This window comes from Suncus etruscus, chromosome 11 (assembly GCF_024139225.1).
Source record: "Suncus etruscus isolate mSunEtr1 chromosome 11, mSunEtr1.pri.cur, whole genome shotgun sequence".
Taxonomy (NCBI): Eukaryota; Metazoa; Chordata; class Mammalia; order Eulipotyphla; family Soricidae; genus Suncus; species Suncus etruscus.
The window spans coordinates 31,390,818-31,414,228 of record NC_064858.1 but is presented as its reverse complement, the minus strand read 5'-3'; the positions used below and the strand labels follow the sequence as shown (position 1 = coordinate 31,414,228).

Here is a 23,411-nt window from a genome sequence, read left to right as displayed (position 1 = left end):
TGCATTCATATATTTTCAGTCTATAGGTTATTTAATTCTTGTTAACTCACATGGTTTATCCAAGAGTGGGATGTATCTGTTCTATATAGTATCGAATGACAATTTTTTATAATTAAGAATGACTTTTAAATACAGTAACTTTTTCTATGAATAGTTAATTTTTCTCCGTTGTTGTATCTGTTCTTTGTAATTTGTATTTATTTTAAAAGATGGGATCTTGTAGACACTGACATTATTTCACCGCCACCCTAGTGTGAATGGGCTTTGATGGCAAACTAATTATTCTTTGAAAAATAACCAAAAAATTCAAAGCTTCTTATATTTCGTTCTAATTATAATATCCTTTTACTATTCAGGGTACACTAATACAAAACTGTAGATTAGATTGATTCCTACAAAATCTTAATTTTCTTCAATAGGTCATCACCTTAATTTGTTTTCTTAATATTAAAATAATGTCCTTGTTCATCTAAAAAATATTCTATGCTATACTGTAAAACTAAAATTTTGCTTTAAGAAACAATTTATTTAACGTAGACACAGCAAAAATTTGGGGCCAGGTTAATTTTTACCAAGGTTATGATGTGAACATTGCTTGAACCTGGCATGGATTTGATTATAGTCCTAGGTATGGTCCCTCAATCCACTCTAGTGCTCATCCTTCAGAGCAGAGCCAGGAAGAAGCCTTGAGAATCCACTGGGTGTAGTCTCCAAAACAAAACAAAACAAAACAAAACAAAACAAAACAAAACAAAGCAAAACCAGCAAGAATTATTTTAAACACCTTCACAGATAACATATATACTGTATGTTATAAAATAAATATCTAGAAATATTGATCTTGCAATGATTTATCTCTTATTTAGAACAATAATTTAAAAATCACGAAATTTAAAATGTAATATAGTAAGATTTGTTGTTATTACACACCAAAACTAAAATATAAAATCAGTGCTACCAGACATATTTGTAGAGTTTGCTAGTCTCCCTTTGTGAGCATATTTCTAGATAAGATTGTCTTGGTAATGTATATGACAGTCTTATTTTATAGCACTATTTGCTAGATTCTACAGGTCATGTTTCTACTAATATACAGAAAGCACTGCCTATGATAATATCAAAGACAATCCTAAAGGATTATGCAAAGGTCTTTGTAATTCTCTACATGGTTTTACATATTTTTCAAGCATTTAAAATGTGTGTTCATTTAGTAGTTAAGTAACACATTAAATACCTGATGTACTGCTTTTATTTTCCTAAATACTCTGAATACAGTTTTTTACTTAATTCTTATCAGAATCTATATTATTAGTTTAGCTATGACTATATTTACTTAATAAATAGGGAAAAAAACTTTGATAGAGAAAAACTGGCACAAGAGATTCTATTAATCTATGACAGAAGAATCACCAATATTTGTCCTACCCTAAAAACTTTGCTATTATCTTTAAGTTAATACATTTTTAGTAATTAATATTATAGCTCTTTATTATTAACTTGTTATTTTTCTTGTTGTCTTAAAATTTTATTTTCTAATTTTGTGGATTGGGCTAATTGGCTTACAGTTGTAATCTCTCCATGCATTAAATAAGAATAAATTATTAAAAGTTGCTAAACAGGGGCTGGAGTGGTAACACCATGGTAGGGCATTTGCCTTGCATGCAGCTGACTCAGGAGGAAGGCAGGTGTGATCCCTGGCATCCCATATGGTTCCTCGAGCCAGGAGCAACCCTTGAGTGCCGCCAGGTGTGGGCCCCTTCCCCCACAGAAAAAGAACCCAAATATAGTTGCTAAACAATGCAAATAGAACTTTTTTGTCTCCCCATTCACAATACAGACCAGGCAAAGGGCCTGGTTTGAGGTGTATATGGGAAGCATTTACTGTACCTCCCCTTCTATACAGTCAGTGTAAAGAACACAGCCTGTAGTAAGCATTAGGAGGCCTTATCTTTTCTTTCTTTCTTTATATATATATATATATATATATATATATATATATATATATATATATATATAAAACCCTTCACCAGTGCAACATTACCTCCACCAATATCCCAAGTGTCCTTCCTCTTCACCCACCCCTTTTACATTGAAGTGGAAAGAAGCTCTTCTTAATTTTCTCAACTCTTTCAAACAATATTCTAGCAAAATTTGAATAAAGTTATTGAAAGAAGGCAATCCAGGTGGTAACCTTTGGAAACTCCATCTGGTTCTATTCATTTTTCAAACTTAAATTCTTCCACTGAAACTTTTACATCAATGAAATTATTTCTTGGATCTCATTCAATTCATGACTTCTGCTTCATGCCAGTTGGTTAGAAAGGGTACGTTTCACTCATTATTTCTTAACATAAAGGAAATGTGATGATGCAGAAAATATAATTTATTGAAGAGCTATTGGTTTCTAGAGATTCTCACATAGAGGCTTAAAATTTAGTGATCTCTAAATCCTTCATGACTCAACTTTATTTGCTCCCTTAAATGAGCATTACTGCAGATTTTGTCATAAGTATCACCTAAATGCAAAGGGCAACCAACTAAAATCAAGTAGCTTTGATGTTACCATTGTAACCCTAATAGCATTGTGGTTTAATGACCACTAATAAGTAAACTTGCAAAAATTTATCAGCATAGACTTGAGAAAGACTATAAAATTACAAAATAATAAAGTATGGCAAAGATGGCATCTTAGTTAAAATAAGTACATAATATATTAGATCTAGGATAATCTCTTTGTAAAATAATAACCAAAATAAGCCAAAAATATAATTTTTGAATACTATTTTGGAGAAAGATTTATCAAGGTTAGTCAAAATTTATACAGTAAACAATTGATCCTAATAAAAGTCTTTATTAAAAGAAGAATTGTAATAGAAATGTTACTTTACTAATCACAATCATATTTGTAATCAAGGTGTTTAAATAAAGAAAAAAAAGAAATACCACAAAAATAATAAAAAATGAAATGTTACTTTACTATAGTGTGTAATAAGCGGGTCATGGAATTAAATTGGCTTAACATATTTATTTAAAATAATTTGTACTCAGGACTGGAAAGTTTGTTCAGTAGGTAGCACACTGGATTTGAAAGTGGCTAAATGGATTTTGATTCCCTGAGTGCTATATAATCTCTTGAGCCCTGTAATGACTGATCCCTGACCACAGCTCCATGACTGCATGCCAGGGCATAAAATCAAAAAACAAAAGAAAACGCTTCGTTGTTTTTTTTTTTTTGTTTGTTTGTTTTTTTTTTTAATTTTTATTGTGACCAAAGTGCATTACAAATCTTTCACTGCATCATTTATGGTACATAGTGACAATGAATGAGGGGCATTCCCACCACCAGTGCTGTCCTCCCTCCGCCCCTGTTCCCAGTATGCATCCCATATCTCCTTCTCTACCCGCCAGAATGCTAGTGCAACTGGTCTCCACTTTACAGCTTCTTGTAGATTGAGCATCTATTCCACCGTCATTGGAGATAAAAAGGATAAGAAAAAGGGGAGAAAAAAAAATTGGCGACAACTACCAAAAAAAGAAAGAAGAGAGAGAGAGAAAAAGAAAAGAAAAGAAAAAATGGAAGAAAAAAGAAAAAATGGACCTGGCAAATAAAAATAAAAATAAATCTCTAAATAATAACCACAAGACTGAAAAAGAATGCGAAAAGTGGAAGAAAAAAAGAGAAGGAAAATAAAGTCAAAAACTAACAAATCGAAACAAAACAAGACCAGGTATGGGTGCTGGAGTGGCAGGGTTTGGCGTTCCCTCAATTTTTTTTTTTTGCATAGGCACAGTAAGCATTGGGGAAGAAAGGGAATTCCCGTGGCCTAAGAGATTCAGGGTTTCTCCATCCTTGAAGCATACCATCATGGAATCAATCCCTGGCTCCATATATACTCATTACCCCATCCCAAAGGCTTTTTTGTGATGCCAGGAAAGTTTCTTCTCGGTTGTGTGTGAGAAAATCAAGCCACTGTAGCTAGCAATATTGGTATTTGCGTAGGTTATAGGTCAGGGTCTAGGATAGAGTCTCTAGGTTCTAGAGGTTCCTATCCATCGTTGTTGTGGTGTTCAGTCTTCTGTAACACTTGCTCCCTGAAGAAAATGCTTCGTTCTAAACAAACTTTTAATATTTCTATCATGAAAATATTTACTTTAAAAAAATGGGTATAAAAGTATGGACACTCATATTAGTGTTCAAAATATTCAGCCATCTAAATAGGAATATTGAAAAACACTCAAAATACTGGTAATTATTTTAAAGTTATAGTATTCAATGTAAACTCTTATTTGTGATGTAAGAATGCTATGGGATGGGAAGAGAGGGGACCTAAGCATAGTGGTGGAAGGATCTTAGCATTGGTGGTAGGCTAAGCTAAATAGCAATACACTGCAAGTATAAAATAATAATATTGTGAAACTAATTTTGGGGAGGGGGTTGGGTCACATGTGGCAGTGATGGTCAGGGCTTATTTCAGATTCTGTGCTCAGAGATCTTTCCTGGTGTGATTGAACTATATGTCATGTTGATATTTAAAGACAATGTCAAGGCAAGGCAAGTGTGTTCACCCCTGTACTATATATCTCAGTCTCCCTGAAATGATTTTTTTAAATTTTATTGAAAACACTGTGATGTACAACGTCCTTTATAGTTGGGTTTCAGACATACAATGAAGAAGGGCCAATTCTACCACTAATGTCAACCTCCTTCCACCAATATTCCCAGAACACATCTCATACCACCACTCCTTCCCTCTAGCCTGCCCGAATAACAGGCCCATTTTAAGTTTAGATTGTTAAAATTTGTGTTTCTTGATTCTATTGTTGAAGACATTTTAAAAATTTATTAAAGCATCATAACTTACAAAGTCATTCATAGTTGAGTTTTAGGTATACAGTGTTCTAGCATGGATCACACCACCTGTGTCAACTTCCTTCCACCAATGCTTCCAGGTTCCCTTACTTACTGGACCCCACAACAATATGCCATCTTGATAGCATGTTTTAGTTAAGTTCAGTTGTTTAAAGTTTGGGTCACATGACTTTATTATTGTTGACTTTGTGGTTGGGATATTTGGATTTATCATTCCTTAATGCCACCAATGGACCTAAATCCCTTTGTCCCTATCTCCTGTTGTTTATTACCTGTTTCCTCTCCCACCTCCTGCCTCACTCTATTTCTGTACTTCTCCTTCCTATACTCTGGGTATACCAAGGGTAATCTTGACATCCATTCCTTAACCATTGCATTTTGTCTTCCATTTATTCTCAATACCACATATAAGAATATCATTCTGTGTTTACCCTTCTAGCTTACTTTATGTGACATATATTCTAGTTTTATCACATTGCATTATTTTATCATCCTTTTATCTGTGTAGTCTACTATATATAAAAACCACAACTTCATCATCTACTTAACTCTCTTTGGACATCTAGGTTGATTTAAAATCTTAGCAATTGTACTGAATGCTTCAGTGAATAATGGTATGCATATGTCCTTTTGAATAAATGTTGGTTTTTTACTGTCCTGGGTATATATTCTCAAAAGTGGGATTACTGGGTCACATGAAAGCTTAATTACAATTTACTGAAAATACACCATACTGTTTTCCAGAGGGGTTGAAACAGGCAACATTCTTTCCAGAAGTGGATTTTCACCATATCACCACCAACACAGATTTTTCTCAATATTTTTGATATGTGCATTTGATGTAAGATGGTAGTATCTTATTGCTGTCTTGACTTGTATTTTCCTAATAATGAGTGATACTGGGCATTTCTTAATATGTTCATTGACCACCTGTTGGTTTTCTCAGAGAAGAGTTTGTTCATTTCCTTTCCCATTTTTTTGACAGGATTTTAAAGTTTTTTGTTGTCATTGATCTTTGTTAGTACTTTATATACCCTGATATCATTGTTTGGCTAATGTGATAAGTACAAATATTTCTTCCCCTCAGTTTTCTTTTTTAAGTTTTAGATCATGTTTCTTTTGCTAAACAAAAACATTTTATTTGGTGTACTCCTATTTGTTTAGTTTTGTTCTATAGCTTTTGCCAATAACTTTGTATTTTTGAAGAATACTTTGAGGTCTAGGTTTTGCATGATTCTACCTATATTTTCTTCAATGTACTTTATTGGTAGATTCAAGTCTGATCTCAAGTCTACTGATACACTATGAGTTGACTTTTGTGTAAGGTGTGAGATATGGATCTAGTTTTAATTTTTACATGTTATCCAATTTTCTCAACACTATTTGTTGAAGAGACTGTGTTTTATTTCATGACATCAGTTCCTTTGTTAAAACTTAATTGACCAGGAACCAGAGAGATAGCACATTGGTTGGGCATTTGCAAGCAGCCGACCCAGGACCAACTGTGGTTCAAATCCCGGCATTCTATAAGGTCCCCTGTGCCGCCAGGAGTGATTTCTAAGCACAGAGCCAGGAGTAACCCCTGAGCGCCACCAGGTGTGGCCCCCCCAAAAAACTTAACTGACCATATATGGGGTTTGTCCTTGAGTATTCTGTTCTGACTCAAAGTCTTATCACAGTATACTGTACTGTTTTGATTGATAAGGCTGTGTAGTATAGCTTTCATAATTAGATGTCTCCCTGTTTCTAATTTTAAGTATAATTTTGGTATCCAGGGTCTTTTATGATTCCACACAAACTTTTAATTGACTACTATAAGTCTTTGAAAGTCTTTGAAGTATATTGTCTGAATTTGTACAGAGATTACATTGAATTTATTTAGTCATTTAAGTAAGATGGTCATTTTGATAATATTGATTCTTACAATCCATGAGCATAGAATATTTTTCAGTTTCTTTAGATTTTCTTTATTTCTTAAAGTTTCTTTATTTCTTGAAGTTTTTATGGCATAGGTCTCTCTACTCCTTTTTAAAATTAATTCTATGTAATTGATGTTTTTTGACACTATTTTAAATGGAGTAGACTCTACTATTTTTCTCTTCTGATTTATTATTTGTATGTTTTTTGTTTTTTTTTTTGGTTTTTGGGCCACACCCTGTGACGCTCAGGGGTTACTCCTGGCTATGCGCTCAGAAGTTGCTCCTGGCTTCTTGGGGGACCATATGGGACGCCGGGGGATCGAACCGCGGTCCGTCCTAGGCTAGCGCAGGCAAGGCAGGCACCTTACCTCCAGCGCCACCGCCCGGCCCCTATTATTTGTATGTTAAGATGCAACCAACATATTGTATTAACTTTGTAAGCTGGCCACTTTGCTATATTGCTCTATTATTTTAGGAACTTTTTTTAATAGACAAGTAAGGGTCATCTATGTATCTTATGTTATCTAAAGAGAGGTAATTTTAAAGAGAGGTAATTTTACTTTGTCTTTTCCAGTATTGATCCTTTTGATTTCCTTTTCTTAAAGTTAGTAAGCTTGATTGCTGTTGTTCAGACTTTTACTATATTTCTGAGGATAGGCAGTATACAGCCTTGACTTGTGCCTGATCTCAGAGGGAACGTTTAACTTTTTACCATTAACACTAATATTGATTATGAACTTTTATAGATATCTGTTGCTATCTTAATGAAGGTTCCCTCCATCGCTATTTTTTTTAATTTTTATTTTTTAATTATGACAACAAAAATGCAAAGAAAGAGGACAGGGTAAAGTTACAGTGGAAGCCCAATCACCCATCAACAGAATTCTTGGTAGTCCCATCGATGATATCCCAGCCTTGAACTTTCAGCCAAAGAACATTAATAGAAACAAAACTGAACCCCTGTACAATACAATTACTTTGTCCCTCAAATCCCCAGTTGTAGTACATACTATTTCTTAGCAGCACACAATATAATCTAAAGGCATTAGACTTATGTAACTCCTTAAACATTGAGGGCAAAGTACATTTCTCTAGTTGCATGCACATGCTAACTAGTTTAAGTTAACATCAAAAGTTTTAGTGGCTTGTTTTTCTTAAGAATTGCAAAATGTAGACTGGTATGAAATTACCAGTGATGGACTGAGTATAGCTAAGTAGCTATCTGCCACCCACCAAATCAAACTCCACCCTCTAAGCCCCACCCTAGGCCATTGTCCCGGCCCGGCCTGGGAGTGGGGAAAACCCCGGGTGCCCCATCAACTCCTCCCTGGAACCCACCTGGAGATCCGGAGGAATGGGGGAGAGGGGGGTCGGGTGACCCAGATCCGATCCCCCCCTACCCTAGGCTGGACCACGAGGCAGCTGGCCAATCCTCCATCGCTATTTTATTGAGGATATTTTTCAATGATGAGTGTTAGACTTGTCAGAACCTTTCTCTTTATATATTGACATGACAATGATTTTTATTTTTTTGTGTGTATTTATGTGGTATATTATGTTAATTGATTTTATGTATATTGATCCATCCTTACATTCTTGGGATGACTCCACTTGATCATGGTACAAGAAATTTTTTTTTTTTTTGGTTTTTGGTTTTTGGGCCACACCAAGTGACGCTCAGGGGTTACTCCTGGCTATGTGCTCAGAAATTGCTCCTGGCTTGGGGGACCATATGGGAGGCCAAGGAATTTAACCACAGTTTGACCTAGGCTAGCATGGGCAGGCAGATGTCTTACCCCTTGTGCCACCGCTCTGGCCCACAAGAATTTTTATTTTATTTGATATTAGGTTCAATTTGCTAAGGTTTTGTTGAGGATTTTTGCATCAATTTTTATCAAGGAAATTGGTTTAATTACAATTGAGTTCCTTAGTATTCCTATTGTTATTTGAGGGTTTTGGGTGTAATGACAGAGAGTTAGAGTCACAGTTACTTGAGAACTGATCTGAATTGTTTATATCAGATAGCTACTAATAATACTTCTACTGTTGAGGTTCTTTTCTTTACCATGGCAGTGTTATTTGAGTTTGCCCAGAAAATTGTCAAGTAGAATCTCCATTGAGTTAAACAAAATTTAATCTTCTATACTGCCTAAGAAAAAGTAGTATGACATCCCACATGCCCTCAATATAAGAGACATATGTAGTAATTTTTCATACTAATAAGGTTTCGGGTTTAGAAGACACACAGATGTGATATTGGGCTAACTCTGGTCTAGGAACAGGACACACAGTTTAGGACAGAAGGGTAGGGTTTTAGGCTTGTAGGATGTGGCTGTTAATTGTTTTAGGGTACTTAGAGTTATAGAATAAATGAATGTGAAACAGCCCCATTCTCTGGCCTAGGAGTGAGATCTGAGAGTGCAGAACAGAAGGATTAAATTCTCCAGAATTGCGGGCATGTGTCTGTGCTCCTCCAAAATAACTTTTTAAATCTGAATTTGGCCATAATAATTGTTCCTGTCTAGAATACTAACTCATGGGAATTTTGTAACGATAAAATGAGATCATAATTAACAAAGTGCTTTGTTAAACGTTATTTCTAGTACTTATTATCTTAAATTATTTGCTAGACATTCTTGGTTTCATTTCCAGTATTTTTTCTAAATTTAACAGCTAATTGTAATTTTTTGGTCATTGGTACCATAATTCATACATATCTTTATGATTTGAAAGCTACAATACCAGAATTTCTTAGGACTTCATCTCAAACAAGAATCATAGGAGTCTAATAAATGTACTAATCAATGACCCAACAGAAACCATAGCCAGTTGTTATTTTGTTATAACGTTATTTCATTTCATATAGAAGATATATTTCTGAAAGTTTTCAGAAATTGATTTTTTCATAGAATGTAATCTATATGTAATAATTTAAATTTTAGGGTAGGCTGAAAATTTATTGTCATATATTTTCCTATATCTTCTCTCATTAAAACAGAGCATGTAAATATTGCTACTTGTTTTGGAAGATATTCCTGTAAAAGACACACCAAATATAGCTTTTTGAAGATTTTCTTCTCAGTTCAGGCTAGTGATTCAATGGCCCACTGATTTATTGTCACTGTGGTTATGTGGTTTGGTTGTATGCTTTATATTAAACCTTTTAATAGAAGCTTTAAATAAGTGAGTGTGATTAATTGAAAGTCTTAAGCAATAGTAAAACAAGGGCCAAGAAGAAGGAACAAAGAATCATCATCTACTTTATATTTGAATCAGTGTAGATGATATTTGAGATATAACTGCAAGAAACAACTAAATTATAGTGACCATAACTTAGCTGTGTGATCAATTTTATTTTCAGTGGAATAAACTACATAAGTCAGTGGAATGAGTTTTGTTACCCAGGATAACTGTCAAAAGTATGTGAGTGAATTCATGGAGTAAGAAAAAGATGTATTAAACATTTTAATGATAAAACTTAGAGAAAGTAATGTATGTTACTAAAATTGCTGCAAAAAAGTCATCTCAAGCATTTGCTTTCTTATAACAAGATTTTTATTGATGAGCTTTTTTTCAGGTAATTTAAGATCATTTCTTACAGATTCTTTAAAAATTTATAAGGGTCTGGGGAGATGACTCAAATGGCTAGAGATTCTGATTTGCAGACAAAAGATTGGAGAATAAATTCCTTAGGATACTGCATTTCTCCCCAAGCACTTGAGAGGTGACTCCTGAGTTATGGGAATACTCCCTAAACACCGCTGGAATTTACCCCCAGAATTTAAAAAATTTAAATGTCTAAGAATATGTATATGTCCACTTTGATATGAAAATTATTTACTTATTTGACATAATCAAGGCTCAACCACAAGGCTATGACATGTAAGTATCCCCAAGTAAAAACCTGAGAGCTAGGTATTGGTATTTTTGTTTGCCTAGTATAACCAAAAATCAAATTACCATGTAGAAATGGTTTAAATTCTAGTAATGTCTTAAAAACATTTAATGAATTCTAGGACTGGCAAGAAGCGAACAGATAATTGTTTCTGTAATTTTTTTTTTGTTTGAGTTTTGGGGCCACACCTGGAGATACTCAGGGATTACTCATGACTGAGTTCAGGGCTCACTTCTTTGGTGGTCAAGGGACCATATCAAATATAGCCCATTGTACTAGATCTCCAATCATCTCAAAGCAGATAATTTTTAATAAAGGCATATATGACCAACAGTACAAATTGAAATTTATATAACATCACAAATATTTTATGTCATATGATACAACTTTTATAATAAGATTATATGAATGTCAAAGTATCTTTACGAAAAAATAAAGCAACATGAAAATGAGTTAGGATAATAATTTTGTGCCTCTCAATTAATGCCCTTTGGACAAAGTAAACTCATGTAGAAAAAGTATCTCCTTCAACTTTAATGTCTATAAAATATATAGAAAATATTAGATACGGAAAATATTGATATAGAAAATATTCAACATATAGAAAATAATTACCACAAACTACTTTTCTATTTGAGCTCATCTTTAGAGATAGCATAAACATATTGACTCACAATCTTAATTCCAAATTACAAAGTATGAATGTACAGTAATGATTACCAAGTTTGCTAAGTTTGCACCCAGAGAAAGGTGCAGGTTTTATTTTGCTTTGTTTTGTTTCATTTGTTTGAGGAAGCTGATTCAGGGTGCTCAGGGATTTCTCTTGCCTTTGTGCTCAGGGATCACTCCTGATGGGGCTCGGTGGACAGTTCAGTACCTGTGACTGAATCAGGTTTTGTTGCATGCAAGATAGGTTTCCTAACCCTTGTTCTATCTTTCTGGCTTCATCTCAAGTTCTAATGAATAAAAACCTTTCCATTTTGTGGGAGTTGTTTGTTTGTTTGTTTTTAGTGGGAGGTTTTATGTGTAATGTCTTCAAACATTCTCTTCTTTATTTCCTTCATTTTATTCTGTGGCACCATCATTGGATCTCACAAGCTGCAGCCTACCTTTCTTCCCAACCCAAGTCTGTTTTCTTTTTCTTTTTATAATTTAAGGCATTTGAAAATTTAAAATATAAAATTGAAACAATTACAAACCTATTAATAATGGTTTCTCGTGGACATAAGTTCAACACTGCAATCATCACCAATGTACCTTTTTTTCCCTTCCCCAGTAACCCAGCCTCCTCCTTCTTACCACCCAACTCAATTTTCTATTGCAGAAACTTATTCCTCCAGCAAATTATTGAACATTCTGTTGCTGGCTTTATTCTTGTTTACATTCACTGATTTACACGTTATTCATGGAAGAACTTTCTAAAATATATACCAGATTACATTACTTACTCTTCAGGACCTTTCAGCTCCCTCTCCATACTAATCTCCCTCTTTTTTTGGCCTCCCAAGGAACAAGCAATTGATTGTGCAATGGATTCTTCCCTACAATTCCCACCCCCTGGCTGTGCTAGCTTGGGTTAGCCCTTGCAGTGTTCTGAATAATTAATAAGGCACTCTCATGATGTTTTATTACTAACCTTTTGAAAATGGTTAGTCCAGTTGTGTACACTTGTGGACCAATTTTTCCCCAATAAAACTGGAAAAACAACTTATATTTGTGATGCAGTATGCACTTTATTTTATTTCATTTTTGTTGGGACACACTTGGCTTTGCTCAGGGATTACTCCTAGCTCTGTACTTAGGAATTACTCAGGTGGCCCTGGGAACCATATGAGATGCCTGGAATTGAACCTGGATCGGCCGCATGTAAGGCAACTGCCTTATCCGCTATATTATATTTTAGTCCTGCAGTATAGATCTCATTAAATAAAACTTACTTAAAAAGATGTTAGGATGGATTATGGAAAGGAAAATGTGTTCAAGGAAGAACATGATCTTGAAATAACAAAGTAAACAATGAGATATAGATACAAGCGTAAGAGATATGTTTGTACAAGGGAGAACATGGGCCTGAAAGAGCAAGCGGAAAAAAATCACTAGACCCTAGAATCAAATATTTGTCTCCAAGTTGAAAAAGCTTTTGCTTTTTATTAGTTTCTCTTTTCTTTCTTTCTTTCTTTCTTTCTCTTTCTTTCTTTCTTTCTTTCTTTCTTTCTTTCTTTCTTTCTTTCTTTCTTTCTTTCTTTCTTTCTTTCTTTCTTTCTTTCTTTCTTTCTTTCTTTCTTTCTTTCTTTCTTTCTTCTTTCTTTCTTTCTTTCTTTCTTTCTTTCTTTCTTTCTTTCTTTCTTTCTTTCTTTCTTTCTTTCTTTCTTTCTTTCTTTCTTTCTTCTTTTTTCATTCTTTCTTTCTTCTTTCTTTCATTCTTTCTCTCTTTCATTCTTTCTTTCTCTCTTTCTCTTTCTTTCTTTCTTTCTTCTCTTTCTTTCTCTTTCTTTCTCTCTCTCTCTCTTTTTCTTTCTCTCTCTCTCTTTTTCTTTCTTTCTTTCTTTCTTTCTTTCTTTCTTTCTTTCTTTCTTTCTTTCTTTCTTTCTTTCTTTCTTTCTTTCTTTCTTTCTTTCTTTCTTTCTTTCTTTCTTTCTCTCTTTCTTTCTTTTTCTTTCTTTCTTTCTTTCTTTCTTTCTTTCTTTCTTTCTTTCTTTCTTTCTTTCTTTCTTTCTTTCTTTCTTTCTTTCTTTCTTTCTTTCTTTCTTTCTTTCTTTCTTTCTTTCTTTCTTTCTTTCTTTCTTCTTCTTTCTCTTTCACTCTATCTCTTTCTTCTTTCCTTTCTTTTTGTTTTGGGGCTATACCCTGTGATGCTCAGGGGTTACTCCTGGCTCTACTCAGAAATAACTCCTGGCTTGGGGGACCATATGGGACATGATCGAACTGAGGTCTGTCCTAGGTCAATTGCGTGCAAGGCAAATGTGATACCACTACACTATTGCTCCGGCTCCTATTATACTTAGTTTTTTAATGATTATTTGGGTTAGAATATTTTCTGTCTGACAATACATGATATAGATCAGGTCTATATAATCTGACTCCAACACAGAACAGAATTACCAAAGTAAATTTTAACTCTTTTACTTCATCAGAATATGATAACCCAATAATTTCTTCTGTTGACACTTTGATATCTTGACTAAATAAACCATTAAAATATTTACAAATGGTTTTTCTTCTTTGGCAAGGGAGCTCCTCCCAGAAATATTTTACCAACTGGGCTTGTGGTTTAATGCAAGGGACCAATAATGTGGTGCTGTTTGGCCCTTACTTTTTATAGATTACATGGGCCCAATGCTGATAGTGCTCAGGGGATTTCCAAAGCTTACCCAGTGATGTCTGGGGGACCATGTAGTATGGGAGATTGACTAAGTCTTGGCTACATATAAGGCATGTACCTAAACTCTATACTACCTCTCTGTCCCCTGAAAGGAATCATTGATTCCCACTATATTCCTTCTAGAGGACCCTTGTGCTCACTGTTGAAAAGATCAATGTTTGCAGGCTAAGCATATCTTTGGAATTGGCTTTCAAATCAGGAGGCTACAACATACATGGTGGTAATGTTGTATTGGTGAAGAGGGGAGTTCTGTTTCTAATTGAAACTCAACTACAATTATGTTGTAATCATGGTGCTAAAATATTTTATTAAAAAAAAAGAAAAAATGTCAGTAAGTGGTATAAACTTCAAGTTCAGAGAAAGCAGTATTGGTGCCTTAGAAAAGCATTTAGTAGTATAGATACATACTTAGATTCTATGTATCATATACTATTAAATGCATTTTATAAAAGCTAGACAGAACATCTGGCTAAATTTTTGACAATAGTATATTTAAGATAAAATGTGACAATGTTATGGAGCTTTTATTTTTTCTTTGAAAATAGCCATTAATAGTTGGACATAAAGATGATCAGGTGGCAAAGTAAGGTCAGGAAGATAGAGAACAAAATAAAATTATGTCACTTCTTTTTAAAATGTACATTGAAAAACAGACTTCTCTAGAGGTTATATTTCTATGATAGATAACTCCCCGTTTGCAAAAAGGACACCTTGGGTAAGCAGGGATCATAGTTAGCAAGGGACTTTCTCAGACCCTGCACCCAAAATGTCTATGCAAACAAAGCCCTTGTATTCTGGCCTAGTAAAAAGAACTGGGATCATGATGGATTGGTTGTCACAATAGACAATATATTGATTTTGCCTTACCTACTCTCCCTTCTCCTGTCTTTTTTCCTTATCTTTTAATGTTTTATCATCTTCCTTTTATGTCTGCTTACCCTTTTGAGGAAAAAAAATCTAAAAGAAAGGGCATAAATACTGACATATAATTTGGAATTTTAAAAGTGTAACTGATAAAAATGTTGTCCTGTGTGTTAAACATAATATAACACAAGAACTCCCAAAAAATCCCTAGGATTCACACTAAGAAAAGGCACCAGCAAGAAATAATTTATTTGGTTAAGATTTTGCATAGGTCCTGATGACATTAGCTAATTTACTTTTGCATTATATGGCTTCCTCAAAAGGTAGACAATATTCATTCAATACTAATGGCAGAAAAGAGAAGTAACAGGCATTTTTAACTACATTTTATTCAGCTCTATTATATATTTGTGGGACTAGGGAGTTTCTGATGTCTGAAAGAATAATGCATTTATGAAGTCAGCCTGTTTGCACAGAGTGAATCAGAACTTAAACTGGTAAAGAAAGACTAGGACTAGGCTATGTCTTTCTTTGCTACTTCAGTGGAAACAAGTATCGTATTTTCCAGTGTATGAGACTACTGGGCGTATAAGACGACCCCCTAATTTTGCAGTTAAAACATAGGTTTAGGCCTATTTTCGCTGTATCAGACAGAACGTTCCTGTGCTGCATGTGCTGCATGTGTTCCTGTGCTCATGTACCACAGTGAGCCAATCACAACAAGCAAAGGTTCAAAGGTTCCTTCCTCTCTGACTCTGATCAATCTAAGCCAACTTTTGACAGTGTAGATTCGGTACAGAGCATTGTCTAATTTCCATGCATAAAAAGCCTGGTTGGATTGATTGAGTTAGAGAGGCTGTCTGAGCAGCCTTGCAGTGATTGGTGCAGGATCGAGTTGGAAAATTTGTTTTGTGGCAATATTCAGACAATTTTTGTTTAGCGGCATATTGAAACATTTTTCGGGATATACTCGGCTATAAGACGATCCCCGATTTTCGGTTGACTTCTTTTTTTTGTTTCAAAAATCATCTTATACGCCGGCAAATATGGTAAGCAAATGGATTCTACCATGATGCTAGCAAATCCAGTCTCAGCTAAATGCATTTTACACAAAGTTACAAAACAATGGATTACTTGTAAAATGACCACAATCTGTTTTCACACAAATTACTTTACTAGAAACTAATTTTTCTTTCATTATCGAAGACTACCTGTGCTTGAGAGAATTTAATCATTACAAAAATTGCCACTTATTCCAAATATTGGTGAGGACATCTCAATGTAGAGGAAAAGAAATTTGGTTGTTATATTTTAGGTTATCAAATACAGTGAACTAACTTTATATAACTTGTGCATATAATAATACATTTATGTGCAAGTATTTATATTGGAATATTCCCTATATGATATATAATTAGTGAGACCTTTATTAGCATCTATATTGAGAGGACTACATAAGGTTTTTAATTGGTGGACTAGGTTGATAATGGACTTCTAATTTTTTTTTTTTTTGAGTCACACCAATGGTGGTTAGGAGTTACTTATGGTTCTGTAGTTAGGAACTACTTCTGAAGGTGCTCAGGGAACCAGATGGGATGTTATGGATCAATCCAGGGTCTTGCAACTCTGGCCTGATCGTTTCTATGGATTTTTCCTATAAGTAAAAAATATATTATTATGTTGGAGAAGAAAGGTGGAGAATGGAGATGAGGAATAGATTATCATACACCCAAATTTACACAATAATTACAGAATTTAATCATACCTTCCATTACAGTATATTGCATTAATATTAAGGTAAACATCGCAAGGTAAAAAAGAATGATATAAAGTCCAATTCAATGTTACATGGATGCAATTAATATTTTATAAAATATGAATAAAGTTTTCTTTATCTAAATCATCATGAGAATATACACTTTTCTGATTAAAAAAGTACCTTAAACTATTTTAAAATAAAATTTACACTAAAGTAAGCCAGCTGAACAATGACATAAATTATCAATGTATTTACTTAATTTTAATATATATTTCAGAGTTCTATAAATATATTTCATTACAGTTAGAGGCAGTTTGTCAAGATTTTTAAACACAGAGATATTAGAAATCTGGGACAGGATTTTTGTGTTTAGAGAAGTGTTTGTTTTATGTGTTTTTTTTTTATGATGGGAATAAGAGGAAAGTACTCAATAGACTTGGACCTCTAATATGAAATTTACCAGCAGTGTAAATAACTATTCCCAGAACAACTTTAGATCTAGAATTTAATGTCATATCATAAGGGCTTCTCCTTTACTTTTGAAGGCATGTTATTATTTCCCCATATGTTGAACTTTCATGTAGTCAGTTTCTTTTAAGAAGAGTTATTTTCTATTGTGTTATTTATATGTCATGGGAAGATAGAGACATTTAAGTGATGTTATAGAATAGACATAATCACTCTTGTCACTTATTGTAGTGTTAAAATCTTTAAAACAATATCGATTTTATTATTTGTAAGATAGGTCATTACATCCTCTATTTTATGTATTATAGAATTTGATGAGGACACTTATGCTAGTTATTTTAATTAGCTAAAATATTCCATTATAAACTGAATAAATATTTGACTATCTTAGCCAAGCATATAATAGTCACTTGTGCTGAATTTAGATTAATCTTTTACTATGCAATTACCACCATAGTCTTGAATTTCATTGGTAGAGGACAAGTATATATTTTATTTTTAAATGGTCTTGAATCAAGTTATACTGTATTTATTAAATATATCACTTATACATCTATTTATTTTGAATTTTCTGGGGGGAGCCACACTTGATAGTACTCAAGAATTACTCTTAGTTCTGTGCCTATATATCACTTCTAGGAGTAATTGGGGGGCTATACATAACGGTGGGATCAAATTAAGTTGGACACATGTAAGGAGTACCTTAATCCCTATATTATCTTTCTGGCCTAAAAATGTGTTTTTATTTTTTATTGCAATGCTGAAGGTTATTACCTAAGGCCAAACAAACAGGCAAATGATCTACTACTGAATCAAATTCCTGCCCTAGTTTAGAATTTTAAATGATAAATTACAGAGAAAAATATATAACATTTTAAATGATAGCTTTTAATTTAGTAAAAAAAATTAAATTATGTTTGTTGGAAATAGTTTTGACTTATAGGGTCTTTTGTACCATACCACGCAATGCTTAGGCCAATTCTAGCAATGCTCAGAGGACCATATGAGGTGACAAGGTTATCTGAATTCATGGCCAGTATCTCAATTCTGTACTAGTTCTTCACTCCTAGAAAAAGTATTTGAAAGATTTATATCCATATTTTAATGCATACACTTTATTATAGGTTCTGAATATTTGTGAAGGAATAACATTTTTGCTAATGGGTTTTTGTTCTCACAGTGTAAAAATTGGGAGTGGGTTGACACCTCTTACAGTGCTCAGGGACAACTCCTAATTTTGTGCTCAAGGGTTGCTCCTGGAAGTTTATTCAGAGAACCAGGCAGTGCTGGTGATTAAAGACAAACCTATACACAATACATGGGGCTTAGCACTATGAGCTGAAAGCTATGTCTATGTATCAACTATATTCTATAGTTATATGAACCAGAACGTTATCTCTGGTTCACAGTATAAAATTTTATAACATTTTCAAATTGGTTAAATTTGAAATTTAAAACTAAAATGAAAAATTCTTTATTTTTCTTTATTGAGATAAAGAAATTTAGATTGTGAATTACCAAAAAAAATCTTAAAATTGGTAGCTTGTTATTATCTTTGTTATTCTTATATCTAGGATAAAAATAAGTCTGTAATACTTAAATTATCTCTATAAATTTATTTTTATTTTATTCCTAGAAAAGTCAATGTTTTCTCTAGGATTAATAACAAGTTCATATGTTTTAGACTAGTGTTTAAAATAGTACAATTAGAACTTCAAAGTAATAAGTAAAATTACATGTCCATTCTCCTGTATTGTTAGCTGTGTTTCCCCTAAACCAAAAATAAATAAATAATAAAAGTAAAAATTTCTTTTAAGCTAAGTATAGTTCTGATTCTAATATCTACCTATTCAAGAAAATTGCTTAAACACAACTCTTAATTTACTGTAATGAAACTTACTGAGATTTCACTGTAGTTTTGTGTTAAGTAATTTGGGTTTTCATAATTCTATCTCTTGGTTTTTCATTACTGATATATAGAAATGATTACTAAGACCATAACTCATTTGAAATATCTTTAGCTTTTATAACTACAATCATATATATATATATATATATATATATATATCTTCTATAACTACATCATAGATATAAATTAAGAGCTATATCTTTCTGAAGAAATTTAAAACTCAGTTATAGAGAAAAAATTCTATATATACAAATCAAGAAGAAACATTAGAGTAGCAGAAACCCCAAGGCTCCCTCAAAAGGCAATGCCCATGCTGTCCTCAATAATTCCTCAATAATAGGGCTTCTTTAAAAATACTACCTTCTGAACCATGGAGAAATAGAATCCTGTGAATGGAATTTTTGATCTTAGGAACATTTAAATCACAAACTTCACAGCAGTTTTTTTGGCTAGATAAAGATTATGTTAAATTAAGCATATACATTTTGGAATATTTAGGTTAATATTAGGCTGTGTGAATCAATTCATCTAAGTGGAGTTGCTACACTGTTCCTGAAAACTACCTTCAGGATAGATAGGATGCCCATCAGAGTATAAAAGTAGCAGTGTAAAGTGAAACCAGTTATTTTAAAGAGAAAAGCACATGACTCTGAAAACTATGACTGTATTAAGAAAGATAGCACTAGGAAGAAGTTCCTGAATTTTAAAATCTCTAATGATATCTGGGCTTGCTAAAATTCAGCTGTTGCACTTCTGAGACCTTTCAATGACATCTCAGAATACTGTATTTCTCTGAATTCTAGATGCTATTCTCATTTAAGTGTGATAACACCAGATAACCACATAAGTTTTGCATAAACCTTCCACCAAAAGGGGGTCAGAAAAAAAGTATAACAGGAAATTCTTAGGTACATTTTAAAAATGTGATTAATTAGAAATCATGGAAGACTATATTTTGACCAGTGAAATAATGCTGAATTCAAGTTATATTTCTTTTTTTTTGTTTTGTTTTTGTTTTGTTTTTGTTTTGGGGCCACACCCGGCGGTGCTCAGGGGTTACTCCTGGCTGTCTGCTCAGAAATAGCTCCTGGCAGGCACGGGGGACCATATGGGACACCGGGATTCAAACCAACCACCTTTGGTCCTGGATTGGCTGCTTGCAAGGCTGTTTCCGCTGTGCTATCTCTCCGGTCCCAAGTTATATTTCTTAAGCTCAAGTGGTCCAAAATCTTTTTCTGTAAAGTCCCAAATGCTAATGTTTTAAATTTGTAGACAACAGCCTTGGTTACGATGTTCATCTCTGTGGTTGAAAAAAAGCAACTATATGTAAAGGAAGAGGTGTGACCATTCTTTAAAACAACTTTCTATATGATGCTGAAATTAGAATTTTGCACAATTCCCTTCATTTCAAACCCTATTGTTTATTTTTCTATCATTAAAAAAGTCCTACAGAACTATTCTTTCCAAACAGAAACAGATAGCAGAGCAATACAATTCATTGATAATAGTTTTTCTGCTGAAAGCATTAGTCTGGGATTCTGAAGTTCGCAAGTTACTCCTTGCTGCACAACTAGGTAGCATCGAGCAAATGGAATTCTTTTGGGGTTTCTGCATCCTCCTTTACAAGGAGATGATGGCAATAGCATTTTGGATACCCATATGCTACACTCTTAATTTATCGTCTACTTTACATTCTAAGAATTTATTCATTTGATTCTATAGAAACTTTTTATCAGATTCTAGTAGTTTTTATAAAAGAACTCTTCTTCTTTTAATCAATTATTATGAAATGAAAACCAACAAAAATATAAAGAAAATATTCCTCCCACAATTTTAAGGCAGAATATTTATATATATATATATATATTATACAGTAGATTCAGGACTCTGCTTTAATTATCACTGGACTAATAGTGTTGTTGTGACAGAACTTTCTCTAGTTTAGAATTATTACTTGCAGTCTCTCTCTCTATATATATACATATATAAATGTATGTATATATATGTGGTGGCCAATTAAAATTAATGGTATCAAATATTTTTTGTTGAGTTTTCCATTATGAGAGTATGTTGATTGCCAAAAATAGAGACACATATTTTTTAACTCAATGTAAAATTTTCCCCCTAATCCTTCTGATAAACTTACATGCACTTGTAAACTAATGAGAGGGATAAGAATATAGACACAGTTTAACATATGATTACTTTTAAAAGCCAGGCTATCTGATCATTATGTCTAGTGTGGTGTATTAAATGGTTGGAAATGTAGAAGTTTTCATGAATTCTATTTTTATAAAATTATTCAGGCTTTTATTGTCAGTGAAAAACAAATTAGTTTTTCCAATGTTCCAAATGTATAAGCAATTTGATATTATATAAGTATATCCACTGCAATTTTGTATTATATAAAAGACAAAGATTGAAAATATGCAATGACAGCTAATGATAAATAGGTAGATGGGATCAGGTCATAGAAGAAGAATAATTCCATGTTTTGATGTTTGGTCTTCATTTCGCCAATGAGAGTTTTCAGAAGATTCTTAAGTCAGTACCCTGACCACAGTGGATTTTAGGAGTGCCTTGAAGTGAAATGATCAGGAAGAGGTCACTTAAACAAAGGACAATATAGACTTGTCTTGTAGACATTTTTTATTGCTGTCTAAAAATTACCACAAACTTAGTGGTTTATAAAAACATAACTTTATTATCTTATATATCTGTAGCCAGAAGCCTAACCTTGATCTCACTGGGTTAAAATTTAGTTACCACATAAAAGGCATTTAACGAAAGTGTGATAGAGTTAAATACTTTAAGACAGAAAGTAAAAGCATTTATCAACTTAAAAATCTGTATTTAGTAAAACTATCATGCAAAAGTGAAAGAGAAGTATGTTCTCAAGAAACCAAAAAAAAAAAAAAATTAAAAAGCATTTGTCATCTGCCTTCTAAGGAGCTGAAGCGAAGTTTTCCTAAACAATATAAATAATATATAGATTAGAAGCTTGCATCTTTGGAAAGATATCATGAGCAAATCAATAGAAAGTATATATATGTATATATATTAATTTTGTCTCACATCCAGCTATGCTTAGGATTTACTCATGGTTCTGTGCTCAAGGAAAAGTACTATACATGCTCAGGAGATCATATGTGGTACTAGTGATCAAATCTAGGTAGGCCATATGAAAGGCAAGTACCTTAACACCCTTACTATATTTCTGACCATAAAATTAGTTTTTAGTTTTTTTGTGGGATAACCCTTCTACTTTTCAACTTACTATTTAATTTTTACTTTATTTTGTGATTTTTGAGCCTTATCCAATAGAATTCAGGGCTTTCTCTGACTTTTTGCTCAGGAAGCACTCCTGGCTGAGTTAGGGGGACCATATGTGATGGTCTGCTGACCAACCCCTGGTTGGCAGTGTGCAAGGCAAGAGCCCTACCTGTTATACTTTCTCTCAGTTTGTATTAGATTATTAGAGCTCATACATTTATCTTCATTTTCTTTATCATGGTTTAAGAATTTATATCAATACGGAAAATGACAAATCCTTGATATTAAAATACAAAATCAATTACCAAAGAAAAGAGGAAGGTGTGGAGAAAAAGAAGACCCCAGAGTGGTAAAAATGTAAAGACAGTGGTGGAAGGTTGTTGGTAGTAAGTTTTTATATCAACATCCTAAGAATTACTTTTATTTTCTACATAAAAATTTAAATTTTGCACTATGATTTACAAATATGTTTATAATTTATGCACACAATGTTCCAACACAAATCATTCCATCAAATATCAACCTCTCTCTAACAATATTCCAGTTTCCCAACTTTCAATCTGTATTCTTAAAAGCACCAGCATATTTTTAACTTTTATTACTTTAGTCTGGTTTTGATGGTTACAGAATTACTGTGTGTGTGTGTGTGTGTGTGTGTGTGTGTGTGTCCAAGGCTCTTGACTCTTCTGCCTGTTACTTCCTGTATGTTTCTTCTTACATTTTTTTTCATTTTTCTTCTATTCTGGCATTTTTATTTTTATAATGCAGGGCCAACTTTTTGCTCATTTTGGGAATAGTAAATTTACTTGACAGTTATGTTTTATGGGACTGGAGACAGAAATAGAAAATGCATGACATGTAAGACATCTACAATCTTCGTGAAGTGGTATATTGATATTAGAAAATGGACTTAGATTACCTATAAATTATAAGCCCTAAAAACACTAAAATGACATGAGGAACTATTATTGGTATTCTAAGAAAGGAGAAAATAAAATCACATAAAATTCTTAACTAAACCATAAAGAACAGAAAAGGCGTGGAATACTATAAAGACAAAAGGGAGGGCATG

General features: G+C 33.2%; 1 non-coding gene across 1 annotated transcript; it reads right to left on the bottom strand.

Moving 5' to 3' along the window:
• Positions 1-1,812: 1,812 nt before the first annotated feature.
• On the bottom strand, positions 1,813-1,944 carry LOC126023134 (small nucleolar RNA SNORA51). Its single transcript, XR_007500341.1, has one exon. It is a non-coding gene; the product is annotated as a small nucleolar RNA SNORA51 (small nucleolar RNA).
• Between the last annotated feature and the right edge of the window lie 21,467 nt (positions 1,945-23,411).